The sequence below is a fragment of the Chiloscyllium plagiosum genome, chromosome 7 (assembly GCF_004010195.1).
Source record: "Chiloscyllium plagiosum isolate BGI_BamShark_2017 chromosome 7, ASM401019v2, whole genome shotgun sequence".
Lineage (NCBI taxonomy): Eukaryota > Metazoa > Chordata > Chondrichthyes > Orectolobiformes > Hemiscylliidae > Chiloscyllium > Chiloscyllium plagiosum.
In genome coordinates, this window is record NC_057716.1 from 59,281,165 (window position 1) to 59,297,098 (window position 15,934).

Below are 15,934 nucleotides of genomic sequence, written 5' to 3' on the forward strand. Positions count from 1 at the left end.
AATAGTGATCTGCACAGCTATGTAATTGTCAGCTTTTAAAGGAGTGAACAATATTATAAACATTAGTGTACACTATCTAATGAGTCAGCTGTGCTCTGGGCTATTCTTAGAGACATTCACACAGAGCTCTTCAGCAGTTATTATTCAGCCAGTTCAAATTAAGAAACATCATGGAAACCAAATGAATTAACCAACTCATTTGATCAAAACAATACACTCACAGTTCACAAGACATTTGTCTTCAGGCCCATTTTTTAAATGGCAGTCAAGACTGAAAGAGACACTTTAAACCAATGACTGAAAAGTCAAACTGAATGTCATTTGGAATTTTATTACTCTCCATATTAAAAAGCAACACTCCATTTTCCAGGCTCTCATTCTCAATTTTTCAATTCAACTATCATTATGTTATAAATAAAGTATGGATTGCCATCAAATTGTAAGCAAATATTTTTTGCAAAACACGTTACTGTTAGCTGCTGCATTCTGGATCTGCATAATGCATTGAGGGTGGGTTTTCTGCCCTTCATTGTAAAATGTCAAGGATGAATCCATCTCCACTTAATTAGCGTACCATGCTTTAACTTATACATCTCTAAGAACTGTCCTGCCATAGAGCTGTCAGTCAATTGGAGGCTCTGTACATTGGCATACCAGTAAGAGCAGTGTCCAATGCTCATGCTTAAAGATGCAGATATATCAGGGGTCTCACTGGGACCAGATTGACAGACTTAAACCTGCACAGGGTTAAACCTGTTGGGCTGCAATTTCAATTTAAGTGTGGTGGAGGAAGCCAGGCAGTGAGGGAATAGGTGCCTGCCAGGCAGTTTAAAAGAACTAGCTAGTCCGTGCAGAGTCCCAAGTCTATTGTGCTTGCTAACCGGTATTCCATTTTGGATTTTGGTGAGGGGCAACTGTCCTCAAGAAAATTCAGTCAGAGCTAAGTCATTGGCACCACAGATGTGAGTGAAAGGGTAATAGTGATAAGAGAATCCAAGTAAGTTCCACACAGGACATAATAGCCAGGGACTTTAACTTGGGACTAAAATATCAGTGGAATGCAACTAGTGTGAAAGACACAGCAGGCACACAATTGCTGAACTGTATTGCAAGCTTATGTTTAAAGCCAGCAGGTAATGAGGCCAATGAGATTTAGCTTCAGGGAAATGAAGCTGAGCAAGGGGTTAAAGTAGCAGTAAATGGCACTGGAGATAATGATCATAATAGATTTAGCACCATGATGGAAAGGTACAAAGATGGAACAAGAGTAAATGAGGAGGACTGGTCAAGGCTAGCTGAAGGAAAGTAAGTGACAAGTCAATGCTAGGCAAAAGTGAGATTCGACAAGCACAGTGTAGATGTATTCTCATTTTAAAAAAGGTGGTACTGTCAAATCTGGAGTTAAGATAAAGTTGAAAATTAAGAGCTTATGCCAATCTCAAAAAAAGTGATACTTTAGGAGTCTTGGAGAAGTACAGAAAGTGAAGTGGTGAAGTGAAAAATAAAATTAGGAAAGCAGAAATGAAAGATTCAAAGAAACACTGACCAGTAAAATTTTTTTCATTACATTGAGCAAAAGGTATATATGGAAAGGTCTGTGCCTGTCAGAGATCCACATAGTAACTTGTGCAGGGCTCTATGAGCATTTTCTCTCTATCTTCACAATGGAGGGGGAAGATGCAGACATTTCAGTTGAACAGGAGAAGTGTGGAAATACTATATAAATAAGCATAATGAGAACAGAAGTACCAAAGTGATCAACCTCTGAAGATGGAGGAATCACCACGGCCAGATGAATAGTATCCTACGTTGTTTAAAGGAAGTGAGGAAAGAAATAATGGATGCTCTGAGGATCATTTTCCAAGCTGCATTAGATGTAGGCATGGTGGCAGAGGATAGGAAGTCTGCAAACTTTGTTACATTATTCAAAAACGTTGCAATGGATGTTTCAAATAATTGCAAAGCAGTCTGATCTCTGATGGGTAAGTAACTGAAATCAATATTTAAATAGGATTATCTGCTACTCGGAAATGCAGAGATTAATCAGGGATAGTCAGCAGTGTTTTGTGAAGGGAAGCTCACATCTTGCTAGCTTAGTTGGTCTTTTTGAGGAAACAAAAAAGATTGATGAGGGTTGTGCAATCAATGTTGTCTGTGGATTTTAATTAAGGTCGCAAATGGCAGATTGTTAAAAACTGAAGTCACTGGAATACAGGGAAAAGTGATGAGTTGGATCCAAAACTGGCTCGGTTACAGGAAACAAAAGTGTAACAGTTGACAGATGGTTTTGCAAAGGGCAAGTGATTTCTAATGATGCTTTGTTTTGGCTCCATTGTTGTTTGCGATATGTATTAATGACTTGGTCTTGAATGTAGGCTGTATAATTGGAAAATTTGCGAACCACAACAATTTGACATGCATTTGATTGTCGATGATTGTTGAAGAAGTTTAAATGGGCAGAAGTGTCAAATTAGTTTGAGAAAGACAAAAAGAGACTACAGAATAAACAGGAGGATATTGACAGAATTGCAAGGACAGTTCAGGGATAGTCAACATGGCTTTGTACATGGGAAATCGTGTCTTACTAACTTAACTGAGTTTTTTCAAGTAACAAAGAGAATTAATGAAGGCAGAGCGGGTGGATGTGATCTATCTGGACTTCAGTAAGGCGTTCAACAGGTTCTGCATGGTAGAATGGTTAGCAAGATTAGATCATATGGAAGTAAGGAAGAACTAGCCACATGGATACAGAACTGACTCAAAGGTAGGAGACAGAGGGTGATGGTGGAGGATTGCTTTTCAAATTGGAAGCCAGTGACCAGCAGTGGGGTACAAGGATTGAATGCTGGGTCCAATACTTTTCATCATTTATATAAATGATTTGGATGTGAACATAGGAGGTATAGATAATAAGTTTGCTGATGACACCAAAATTGGAGGTGCAGTGACAGCAAAGAGTACAATGTGACCTTGAACAGATGGGCTAATGGACTAAGGCGTGGCAGATGGAATTTAATTTAGATAAATGAGAGGTGCTGCATTTTGGAAAAGCAAATCAGAGCAGGACTTATACACTTATGGTAAGGTCCTGGGGAGTGTTACTGAACAAAGAGACCTTAGAATGCAGGTTCATAGCTCCTCAAAAGTATGATCTCACAGGTAGATAGGATAGTGACAGGAGTTAGGAGGTAATGTTAAGGCTGGACAGGACATTGGTCAGGCCACTTTTGGAATACTGTGTTCAATTCTCGTCTCCCTGCTAATAGGAAGGATGTCGTGAAACTTTAAAGCACTCAGAAAAGATTTACAAGAATGTTACCAGAGTTGGTTATAGGAAGAGGTTGAATAGCCTGGGGCTATTTTTTCTGGACTGTTGGAGGCTGAGGGTGATCTTATAGAAGTTTATAAAATCATGAGGTGCATGTGTAGGGCAAACAGTCAAGGCCTTTTCCTCAGGGTAGCAGAGTACCAAACTAGAGGTTTAAGGCGAGATGGGAAAAGATTTAAAAGGGACCCAAAAGGACAGCTTTTTCACGTATGAGGGTGGTGTGTGTATGGAATGAGCTGCCAGAGGAAGGGGTGGAGGTGGGTACAATTACAACAAAGGTATTGGGATAGCTATCTGAATGTGAGTTTAAGAGGGATATGGGCTAAATGGTGGCAAACTGGACTAGATTAATTTAGAATATCTGGTTGGCATGAACAGGTTGGACCAAAGGGTCTGTTTCCATGCTGTACTTGATAACTCTGAGAAGTAAATGGCATTTACAAGCTTGGATTACACATCCAAGTCTCTGTAGGTGACAGGACAGGTAGATATAGTGGTAAAGAAGGAATATGGGATGCTTTTCTTCATTAGATGAGGTATTGAATATGAGAGCAGGGACGTAAATTCTGGAACTATTGAAGATATTGATGAGGTCACAGATGGAATTATGTGCACAGTTCCTGTCACTGCATTACAAGATTGACATAATAGCTTTGGAGAGAGTCCAGAAGGGACTTCCAAAAATGTTGTTAGTGCCTGAGTAGTACAGGTCGGAGGAAAGGTTGGATAGAACAGAGGAAGCTGAGGGACAACTTAATTGAGGAATACAAAATAATGAGGGGCTTGTATAAAGTAGACAGAGAAGACCAATGGTCCCTAGCAGAGAGGTCTGTTATCAGGGCACAGATTTAAGGTGATTGGTGGAAGAGTTAGGGACTACAAGAGAAAATAATTCACTGCCTAGTTGGGTAGTGAGACAAAAACCTTCAACTTAGCTAAAATGAACCTGGATTCTGTGTCTGAAGGCTATGAACCAGGGCAGAACGGTAGATGTGATCTACATGGAGGAGAAAGTAAGGTCTGCAGATGCTGGAGATCAGAGATGGAAATGTGTTGCTGGAAAAGCGCAGCAGGTCAGGCAGCATCTAGGGAACAGGAGAATCGACATTTCGGGCATTAGCCCTTCTTCAGGAATGAGGAAAGTTGGTCCAGCAGGCTAAGATAAAAGATAGGGAGGAGGGACTTGGGGGAGGGGCGTCGGAAATGTGATAGGTCAGACTGGGGTGGGGGCGGAGAGGTCGGGAAGAAGATTGCAGGTTAGGAAGGCGGTGCTACATGGACTTCAGTAAAACGTTCGGCAAGGTTCCCAATGGGAGACTGGTTAGCAGGGTTAGACTCATGGAATACAGGGAGAACTAGCCAATTGGATGCAGAACTGGCTCAAAGGTTGAAGACAGAGGGTGGTGGAGGGTTGTTTTTCAGACTGGAGGCCTGTGACCAGTGGAGTGCCACAAAGATCAGTGCCGGGTCCACTACTTTTCGTCATTTACATAAATGATTTGAATGCGAGCATAAGAGGTACAGTTAGTAAGTTTGCAGATTACACCAAAATTGGAGGTGTAGTGGACAGTAAAGAAGGTTACCTCTGATTACAACAGGATCTTGCCCAGGTGGGCCAATAGGCTGAGAGTTGGCAGATAAATGCGAGGTGCTGCATTTTGGGAAAGCAAATCTTTGCAGGACTTATACACTTAATGGTAAGGTCCTAGGGAGTGTTGCTGAACAAAGAGACGTTGGAGTGCAGGTTCATAGCTCCTTGAAAGTGGAGTCGCAGGTAGATAGGATAATGAAGGTGGCGTTTGGTATGCTTTCCTTTATTGGTCAGAATATTGAGTACAGGAGTTGGGAGATCATGTTGCGGCTGTACAGGACAATGGTTAGGCCCCTGTTGGAATATTGCGTGTAATTCTGGTCTCCTTCCTATCGGAAAGATGTTGTGAAACTTGAAAGGGTTCAGAAAAGATTTACAAGGATGTTGCCAGGGTTGGAGGATTTGAGCTATAGGGAGAGGCTGAACAGGCTGGGGCTGTTTTCCCTGGAGCGTTGGAGGTTGAGGGGTGACCTTATAGAGGTTTACAAAATTATGAGGGTCATGGATAGGATAAATAGACAAAGTCTTTTCCCTGGGGTCAGGGAGTCCAGAACTCGAGGGCATAGGTTTAGGGTGAGAGGGGAAAGATATAAAAGGGACCTAAGAGGCAACTTTTTCACACAGATGGTGGTACATGTATGGAATGAGCTGCCAGAGGAAGTCGTGTAAGCTGGTACAATTGCAACATTTAAAAGGCATTTGGATGGGTATATGAATAGGAGTTGGAGGGATATGGGCTGGATGCTGGCAGGTGAGACTAGATTGGGTTGGGATATTTGGTCGGCATGGACAGGTTGGACGGAAGGGCATCTCTATGATTCGGCGGCGAGTTAATTTGGCCGATAAGCAAGAGGCTAGAAGCACACAGCAAACCAGGCAGCAACAGAAGATGGAGAAGTCAACATTTCGAGTGCAACCCTTCTTCAGTTCATTTGGCCAACATGATTGAACAGCCCGAGCCATAACTTTTCTATGGTCCTAAGTCTTCAAAAAAAAAACTCTAGGTTTCAACCATTTTATCTTATAAGATTTTATATTTAAAACCCTGACTGTCTTGGCACAACTAATTTTAGTCTGTTCCACTGAAATGACTTATCATCTTGTTTGACCTACATGCATGACCCTTTAATGCCCTCTCCCACTTGAACAATTCATGGATTTCTGACCTCCATTTACCTTTTCACAATGGTATTTAACTATTACACAACCATCCCTCACGAGAGAATCTTCTTCAAGCTCTCCAATTACAACCACTTCTCACTACTTGAATAAGCATTTCTTAACTTCACCCAATTCCTTTAGATAATTTCTGAGGATACTCATCACACCACTCTGTTCTCTTTTTTTGCAAGATATGTAAAACAGCCTCTTTCCCAAATTAAGGCATGGAGCCTCCACCCAAGAATTATTCAGGTAACACAACCGCCAGTCTCTTCCTTAGTTATACCGATGGCTACACTGGTGCCCCCTCCCACTATCATTCCATTTTACCCTACCTTGATTTGATTTATTTTACTGTCACATATATCTGGTGGCAAAACTCAGTGAGAAGTGTTGTCACTGTCCAGCTATCTTAAAATATAGAAAAATAAACTAAACGTAGAATATAAAGGCAGAAAAGTGAAGAAATAGAGTGTTCAACTTCACAGTCTTGCCTGTTACTTCTACCAATCTATTCCCTTCCTGGGCTTACCCCTCATCTCCTTTCCAAAGACAAGCAAATGTTACTTTATTCTTACTTTTAGCACGCTTTGACATCTTTGACAAAACTACAGAAGATGCAACACAAACACAGAATATCCTCCCACCCCATATCACATTTATCCAAAGACAGTGCATTTTTGGCAATTCCTCTATAGTACATGGAATTAATTAGTGAATGTTTCACTGAATTCCTTTTATTTCAAGTATGGCCTTGGTCTTCCCAATTTGTCCTCGGACCCCTGGGTTTAGTCTTTCTGCAGCCGAAATGAAGTTCAACAAAAGCTTTTTTTTCAATTATAGCCCTCTGGTCATACTAATGACAGGCTGATTTTTACTAGCGTTAGTTGAAAACATGACATTGAAGTTAAGTTCATGGAGATGTCAAAATAAACAAAACAGAGAAACGAGGAGATAATAGGACTGCAATTTCCCCTCCAATGTGGTCAACAATGCCCTCCAGTGCATCTCCTCCACTTCCCACATCTCCACCCTTCAACCCCACACCTCCAATCACAACAAGGACAGACCCCTCCCCACGGTGCTCACCTTCCATCTTACCAACCTCCGGATATAATGCATCATCCTCTACCATTTCCGACACCTTCAAACAGACCACGCCACCAGAGACATATTTCCCTCCCACTCCATCTGCATTCCACAGAGACCATTCACTCCATGACTCCAATGTTAGGTCCTTGACGTCAACTCCCCCACCTCACCCCCCATCAACCCACCTTTCACTCCCAGCACCTTCTCTTGCCGCTGCAAGAGGTATAAAACCTGCACCCACACCTCACCCCAACCTCCATCCAAGGCCCCAAAGGATCCTTCCACACCTAACAGATTTTCCTGAACCTCCACACGTCATCTATTGTGGCCAATGCTCTCGATGTGTTCTCCTCTACATTGGGCAGACAGAATGCCAACCTACAGAACATTTCAGAGAACACCACCGGGACACACGCACTAACAACCCCACTGCCCTGTTGCCGAACACTTCAACTTCCCCTCCCACTCTGCCAAGGACATGCAAGTCCTGGGCCGCCTCCACCGCCAAATTCTAGCCCCCTTAGTGGGCAGCACGGTGGTTAGCACTGCTGCCTCACAGCGCCAGAGACCCGGGTTCAATTCCCGCCTCAGGCGACTGACTGTGTGGAGTTTGCATATTCTCCCCGTGTCGGCGTGGGTTTCCTCCGGGTGCTCCGGCTTCCTCCCACAGTCCAAAGATGTGAGGTCAGGTAAATTGGCCATCCTAAATTGCCCATAGTGTTAGGTAAGGGGTAAATGTAGGAGTATGGGTGGGTTGCGCTTCGGCGGGGCGGTGTGGACTTGTTGGGCCGAAGGGCCTGTTTCCACACTGTACTATAATCTAATCTAATCTGATTTCACCTCTATTGTCTACTTTTGAACCAAGACTATAATGAGGTCAGGAGTTGAGGGTTCTGGTGGAATCCAAACTGAGCATTAAGGGATAGCGTTACAGTTAGGGTTAGGGTTGTTGCTAAGCAAGGACTACTTGCTAGCATTGTTGATGGCACTTTCCATAATACTCTGAATCATCAGTCAATTTATGATAGTTTGGTAATTGGCCAGTTTGTTTTGGTTCTGCTTTGAGTGTACAGGACAAATATGGGTAGCTTTCCACATTCTTGGATACATATTAGTGTTATAGCTAAACTAAAATAATTTGGCTGGGTGAGCAACAAATTCCGAAGCAAAACCCTTCGGGATTTTTGCAGGAATATTGTCAGGGCCCACAGCCATTGCTAAATCCAGTGACTCCAGTCATTTCTTGACAGTCATAATTTTTAAAAAATAATTAACTCCAAAAGGTAAATAGATAAAGAAACTAATTTTGCTGATTGGCGAGTCAAAGATTAGTCAAAAAATACAGCCAGATCATTCAGGACCAAATTATTTTAGTTTAGCTATAACACTAATATGTATCCAAGAATGTGGAAAGCTACCCATATTTGTCCTGTACACTCAAAGCAGAACCAAAACAAACTGGCCAATTACCAAACTATCAGGACTGAAATAAGAAATATTTGTGTCCACAACGAGAGTTCTAGCACTCTTCGATAAGCAGCAAATTCATGCCCATTTAAATGCTAATTTTACACCTGGGATTGATAATACCTTAATGATAACAAAAACAGTGGAGTATGGGTATGTAAAATTAGTTGGCAGATGAGATGACCTCATCAAATGGCAACACTGCTTCAAATGGCAAGTGCTATTGCTATACTTAAGAGTTTTAGTGACGGATGGGAGAAGGCAGTCAATTGTATAGGTGGAACAAGACCATTTTTGTAATGGTTAAGATCGGGGTAAATGCAGTGACAAGTTTGATTTCTGCTCAATTAGTCCAACAGAACTCAAGATACTTGGCACAAAAGGGATAAAGAGCAGTTAGCTTGTACAGGTGAGCATAGGTGATGGATTCAGCTTTCCAAATACTTATCCAGAGAAAATTCCACCTTACCCAAGACTGAATACTGGTCAAGCATTCTGAAAAGATCAGGAGAAAAGGCAGAAGAGGTAGAGCTGGTCATCAGTATTTATCATGAAAATGAAGTTCATGTCTGTGGATGACATTACAAAAGCAGCGGTAGGTAAGAACAAGGAGGGAGGGAGGCTAAAACAAGCCAAACTTCTCTCATTCCCCTCGCCTTGTTTTTTTTTTTGTCACAAATATTAATTGGAACTTGAGAAAAATTGGCAGCCTCTAATTAAACATACTTATTGCATAACATGCTACTCCTCCACAATTCTCCCAGAGCAGACATACAAATTCTACATGCACTCCATCATAAAAACCCAAACTCTACTGCACTTTATGGCTTAATTTACTTACATTAAGACTTTCTGAAAACTGCAGCTATATCTTTAGATCTAACTAGATCTTTAGGTATTATTTTCAATTAAGCATTTACTTCAATTTCTTGTCCTTTGCACCAAATATGTCAACTCACATATATTCACATCAAATTGTATGTTTTCCATTTTGCTTAATGTTTTATAGCTCGAAACACAACTTTGTTCAACTTTCTGCTTCAAAGTTCCAGGATAACAGTCCCTACAACTAAATCCAATTTATCTACAGATCAAGAACAAAGAAATGCTAACAGACTTCTTCTGGTTTCTCCCTAGTATGATACATTGGAAATATTTCTAATAAGCTTCCTCTTAGGGATAGAGTATTTTGGATGCACCCTTCATAATTTTCAGAATGTCAAGTTCTTGCATTTATGCATGTACAGGAGAAGGATAGCTGTAGGTATGAGAATTGATTGATTTGCTGCAAACCAATCCTAAGTTCAAGAATGGAGTTTGTGTTCTTGGAGTGGACCAGACCGTTATCCACTTACAACTAGACGAAATGCATTGTTAAATTTGAATTCTCTGTTTTTAATGTAATTTGGAACCTTTACATTTTTAATTTATTTCTTGCATATTGACCTCCTGCCTACCCACTACTTCTCTCCTACTTTTGTTCAATCCGTTTTATTGTAATCAACTGTGATATTAATCTTAGAAAGAGCAATTGACAAGTAATTAGCAAGTTATTAAATACAAACTCACTATTTGGTTAGTGTAGCTGTACAGCTCTAGTCCCAGAATCAGATGATGGAGGGTTAAGGGCCCACTCTAAGGACGTCTGAAAACCTGGCTGTCTTTTAGAGGAGATTAACGTCTGCCCTCTTAGGTACCATAGGTGCAATCTGAAGAGGCACAGGGAGAGCTCTCCCCACTCTCATGGTTAATAATAACTTTGTAACAATTAATAAAAAACTGACCATAATCCAGTAGCTGTTTTGAGCAACTTGTTGTGCGCAAATTGGATGCTGCATTCATTATAACAGTAAGTCAACTTGAAAATGTGCTCACATTGTGGATAGGGTGGAGTCCTGTTGTAGGTTGCAATGAGACATTGACAGGATGTACAGCTGGGCTGAGAAGTGGTAGATGGAGTTCAACCTGAAAAAGTGTGAAGTGATTCATTTTGGAAGGTTGAATTTGAACGCAGATTACAGAGTTAAAGACAGGATTCTTGGCAGTGTGGAGGAACAGAGGGATCTTGGGGTCCATGTCCACAGATCCCTTAAAGTTGCCATTCAAGTTGATAGGTTTGTTAAGGCGACTTATGGTGCGTTGGCTTTCATTCGTGGGGGGTTGAGTTTAAGAACCACGAGGTTATGCTGCAGCTCTATAAAGCCCTGGTTAGACCACACTTGGAATACTGTGTTCAGTTCTGGTTGCCTCATTATAGGAAGGATGTGGAAGCTTTTGAGAGGGTGTCGAGGAGATTTACCAGGATGCTTCCCAGACTGGTTTTTCTCACTGGAGCGAAGGAGGATGAGAGGTGATTTGATAGAGGTCTACAAGATGATGACAGGCATAGATGAAATGGATAGCCAGAGACCTTTTCCCAAGGTGAAAGTGTCTACCACGAGGGGGCATAACTGGAGGAAGGTTTAGGGGAGATGTCAGAGGTAGGTTCTTTACAGAGAGTGGTAGGTGCGTGGAATGCACTGCCAGTAGTGGTAGTAGAATCAGACACATTAGGGACATTTAAGTGACTCTTGGATATGTACATGGATGACAGTAAAATGAAGGGTATGTAGGTTGGTATAAAAGGTTGGCACAACATCGAGGGCTGAAGAGCCTGTATTGTACTGTTCTATGTAGCTATCTGGAGGTTATGAAAGATGCAACTTGTCAATACGCCATTATTTTTCCAACCACGCCAAATACCTTTTATCTCAGACTTCAGACCAAATGAAAACACAAAACAATAACTTGTTCTCTCTTGATTCTTACTTGCTTGTTGTGTTATTTTAAACCATTAAATGCTTTAGTATGGACCTACACACAAGGAATCAAAAATTTCAAACCAAAACCTACCTCCGTGAAATATGCAATGGAAGACGATTACATAGGAAAGTCAAACTCAGAAACTAGTTTCCTTTTTTGAGTTTCAAAGCACAACATCATGTATGTCCCAAATTCTACATTAGCAGCTCACATTTAGGATAATGAACCTTTAAATACTACCTTTTCTATCAAAGAAAGCCTAAGTTAGTACAATTCAGAAATGCAATGCTCTTACATTAAAATGAGAGAGAGAAAACCTTTCCAGTTATGATTTGTATTAAAGTTATAGAGACAATAACAATTGCATTTAGTTGGTAATGTAAATACACTAAAATTAATGCCTCCAATACAGATGTTGCTTATTCTGGGCAATTTCCAACCCTGACATTACCATTACTCCCACATAGCTGCAATATCTGTTTTCTCCATTGGTGATAACAGTAAAAATTCCATCTCATCTTTCTTGAGCTAATTTGTCACGACCTGCTCTCTCTCCAAACTCAGACATCTGCAAAGAGTACAAAACAAGCACTCGCTGCACTTTCCAAATCATGCTTCTGGTTCAAACAGCAAAAAGTGAAAGAGGCAGCTGAGAGCAATGTGGAAGTAAGGAAGACAGCAATAAACAGGTCAGGTGAAGATGCAAAAGCAGACCTGTGGATGAAGTAGGATTTGGGAAGCAAGTGCAGATGACTTAAGCCAGCATTAAAGGAGGCACCTTGTCTTGGCCCAACAGTAAAGGGGTATAAAAGAGTGTGATTGCAAACATGGGAGTGGAAGCAGCAAAACAAAAGACTCAAAGTTGAGAATTAATTTGCAGCTTTTAAGAAGGAGAAACGTAATTGGGTTGGGATATCTGGTCGGCGTGGACGGGTTGGACCGAAGGTTCTGTTTCCATGCTATACATCTCTGATTCTGTAACATGGTGCACCCAGTGACTGGAGATTTGCAACTGCATGATAACTGGCACTCAGTTACATGTGAATTCCCACAATGAACTTCCATTGTAAATGCTGAATAATTCAAATTTAATAACAGTTTTGTGGATAATATTTTCTTTCAGAAACAAAAAACATGCAAACACAAATTCCAAATGAATTTTGTACGGTGGGGGGTTGCATTGGGCTGAGAGAGATTTGTACAACTTACTTATGAGCTAACAAAGATTTAGTACCCACACCATTCAATGGCTTTCCAAAATAATTCAATTAGACTCTAGATAAAACACAAAGATTTCCATTGTAAGGAATTTTTGAAACATACAGGTATTCAGGTTAGAGCTGAAAATGTGTTGCTGGAAAAGCGCACCAGGTCAGGCAGCATCCAAGGAGCAGGAGAATCGACGTTTTGGCATGAGCCTATCTTCAGGCTCATGCCCGAAATGTCGATTCTCCTGCTCCTTGGATGCTGCCTGACCTGCTGTGCTTTTCCAGCAACACATTTTCAGCTCTGATCTCCAGCATCTGCAGTCCTCACTTTCTCCGAGGTATTCAAGTTAGTTTGGATCATGATCAGTTAATGGGGCCGTAAAATAAATGGAGTTCTGAATTTTGCCAAAGGATCTTGTGAACAATTCATCATATTTATATCTGCAAATGAAAGATATATTAAAAAAAACTCCAGTTTTATCCTACCATGCATGGTGTTAATAATGAGGCAACTTAAACTGCAAGAATGAAGCTCAATACTTTCAGATTACACCAAATGGAAAAAGAAAAGCTTATTTTCACTGTGCTGACGATTATACATATAGGTAGATACAAAGAGACTGTTATAAAGCAAAACCATATTAAGTTCAAATGAATAGCTTCATTTCCCCTTCTGTGCTCCTCTGCCTCCAACTGAGCAATCCACTAACACTGGGATAAACCAGGAAACTACAGTCCAGTCTAACCTTGGTGGTGGGGAAATTACTGGAAGCAATTCTGAGGGACGGAATTCATCTGCAGTTGAGAGGCAGGGATTTATCAAAAACAGCAAGCATAGTCTTGATCTTCCCTTATCAAAACTAATAAACTTGACTACATTTTTTAAAAGGGTGACCAAATGAGTACATGAGGGAAATGCATTCAACATAGACTTCGTGGACTTCAGCAAGATTTTTGATAGAATCGTGCATAGGAGACTTATAGCAAAGCTAAGAGCCCATTAGATGCAAGGAAACTTGGTAAAGTGGGTCCAAACTTGGCTGTGGCAGACAGAAGAGGCTGACAGTCAAGGAGTGTTTTTATAATTGAAAGACATCATTCAATGGAGTTCCACAGGGATCAGTGTTGAGGCCCCTGCTGTTTGTAGTCTGTATAAACAAATTAGACTTGAATGGAGGAAGGCTCATCAGTAGGTTTGCAGGTGATCTGAAAATTAGTGGGGTGGTAAATAGTGAGGATTGCTTTAGATTACGGCATGATATATAGATGGCTGGTCAGATGGACTGATCAATGAAAAATAGAAATCAATTCAATGCACTTGGACAAGACAAGAGAGAGTATATAATGTACAGCAAGGCCTTGGGAAGCACCCAGGATCAGGAGGACCGTGATGCGTGGGTGGACTGGTTCCTTAGTGAGACAGTTATTATTTCACTGTTGAGGTGGCACAGTAACTCAGTGGTTAGCACTTCTGCCTCACAGTGCCAGGAACCGAAGTTTGAATCCACCCTTAGGATGCTCTTTCTCATGCACATTCTCTCAGTGTTTGTATGGGTTCCTCCAGGTGCTCCAGTTTTCTCCCACAGTCTGAAGACTGACCATGCTAAATTGCCCCATAGTGTCCTGGGATGTGTAGGTTAGGTGGGTTAGCCATGAGAATTGAGGGTTAAAACTATAGGGTAAGGGGGGAGTCTGGGTGGGATACTCTTTGGATAGGATAGGCCGAATGGCTTGCTTGTACAACTCTATGGTTCTATGATTCGAAGGTAGATAATGTAAACAACATTGCATATGGGATATTTGGCCAAGGCAAAGAGTTTAACAGCAGGCAGGCTATGCTGGAGCTGTATAAACACTAGTTAAGCTGTAGCTACAGTACTGTACGTAGCTCTGGAATCCAAATTTTGGGATTTTACTCTCCAGAGGAAATTCACCATGATGTTGTCTGGGCTGGAGAGATTTTGTTTTAAAGGAGATTGGACAGACTGGGGTATTTTTCTTGGAGCAGCTGCAGACACTTATTATTCAACACTCCACTTACACCATTTGTATGATCTTTTTGATCGTTCTGCTTATAAATTCCATTAAAGAAATCACAACACCAGGTTATAGTCCAACAGGTTTATTTGGAAGTACTAGCTTTTGGAGTGCTAATCCTTTATCAGGTAACTTTGGAGCAGGATCATAAGACACACAATTCATAGCAAAAGATTACAGTATTATGCAACAAACAATATATTGAACAAACCTAGATTGCTGATAAGTTCTGGATGTGGGTTTGCTCACTGAGCTATAAGGTTTGTTTTCAGATATTTCGTCACCATAATAGGTATCATCAGTAAGCCTCCGGACGAAGGATTGGTGGCATGGCTCGCTGTCTGCTTGCATTTAGGTTTTCTTGGGTTGCTAATGTCATTTCCTGTGATAATGTCATTTCCTGTGATAATGTCATCATTTCCTGTTCTTTTTCTCAGCGAGTGGTAAATGGGATCCAAGTCAATGTGTTTGTTGATAGAGTTCCGGTTGAAATGCGATGCTTCTAGGAATTCTCGTGCATGTCTCTGTTTGGCTCGTCCTAGGATGGATGTGTTGTCCCAGTCAAAGTGGTGTCCTTCCTCATCTGTATGTAAGGCTACTACTGAGAGTGGGTCATGTCTTTATGTGGCTAGTTGATGTTATGCATCCTGGTGGCTAGTTTTCTGCCTGTTTGTCCAATGTAGAGTTTGTTACATGTCTTGCAAGGTATTTTGTAAATGATATTAGTTTTGCTTGTTGTCTGTATAGGAGTCTTTCTAGTTCATTAGCTGCTGTTTTAGTGTGTTGGTGGGTTTGTGGGCTACCATGATGCCAAGAGGCCTGAGTAGTCTGGCAGTCATTTCCAAGATGCCTTTGATGTAGGGGAGAGTGGCTAGGGCTTCTGGACATGTTTTGTCTGCTTGTTGGGGTTTGTAGCTGAAAAATTGGCAGTCTATGTTCATTGGGTCTTTCATCTTTCATTGGGTGGCACAGTGACTCAGTGGTTAGCACTGCTGCCTCACAGCGCCAGGGTCCCATGTTTGATTTCAGCCTCGGGTGACTGCCTGTGTGGAGTTTGCACATTCTGTGTGGAGTCTGCATGGGTTTCCTCTGGGTGCTCCGGTTTCCTCCCACAGTCCAAAGATGTGCAAGTCAGGTGAATTGGCCATGCTAAATTGCCCATAGTGTTGGGTGTATTAGTCAGAGGGAAATGAGTCTGGGTGGGTTACTCTTCAGAGGGTCAGTGTGGACTGAAGGGCCTGTTTCCAC

At 41.4% G+C, this 15,934-nt stretch overlaps 1 protein-coding gene across 5 annotated transcripts in view; it reads right to left on the reverse strand.

Annotated features, from left to right (window-relative positions):
- Positions 1-15,934, reverse strand: part of marchf7 (membrane-associated ring finger (C3HC4) 7) — a 68,249-nt gene that overhangs the window by 35,264 nt on the left and 17,051 nt on the right. The window contains exon 1 of one of the 5 annotated variants that reach the window (XM_043693841.1): positions 10,515-10,598. The exons of the other annotated variants lie outside the window; for them this stretch is intronic. The gene's annotated coding sequence lies outside the window, so the exon portion shown is untranslated. Of the gene's footprint in view, positions 1-10,514; positions 10,599-15,934 lie in introns of those variants that run through there. 5 annotated transcript variants of the gene reach the window in all.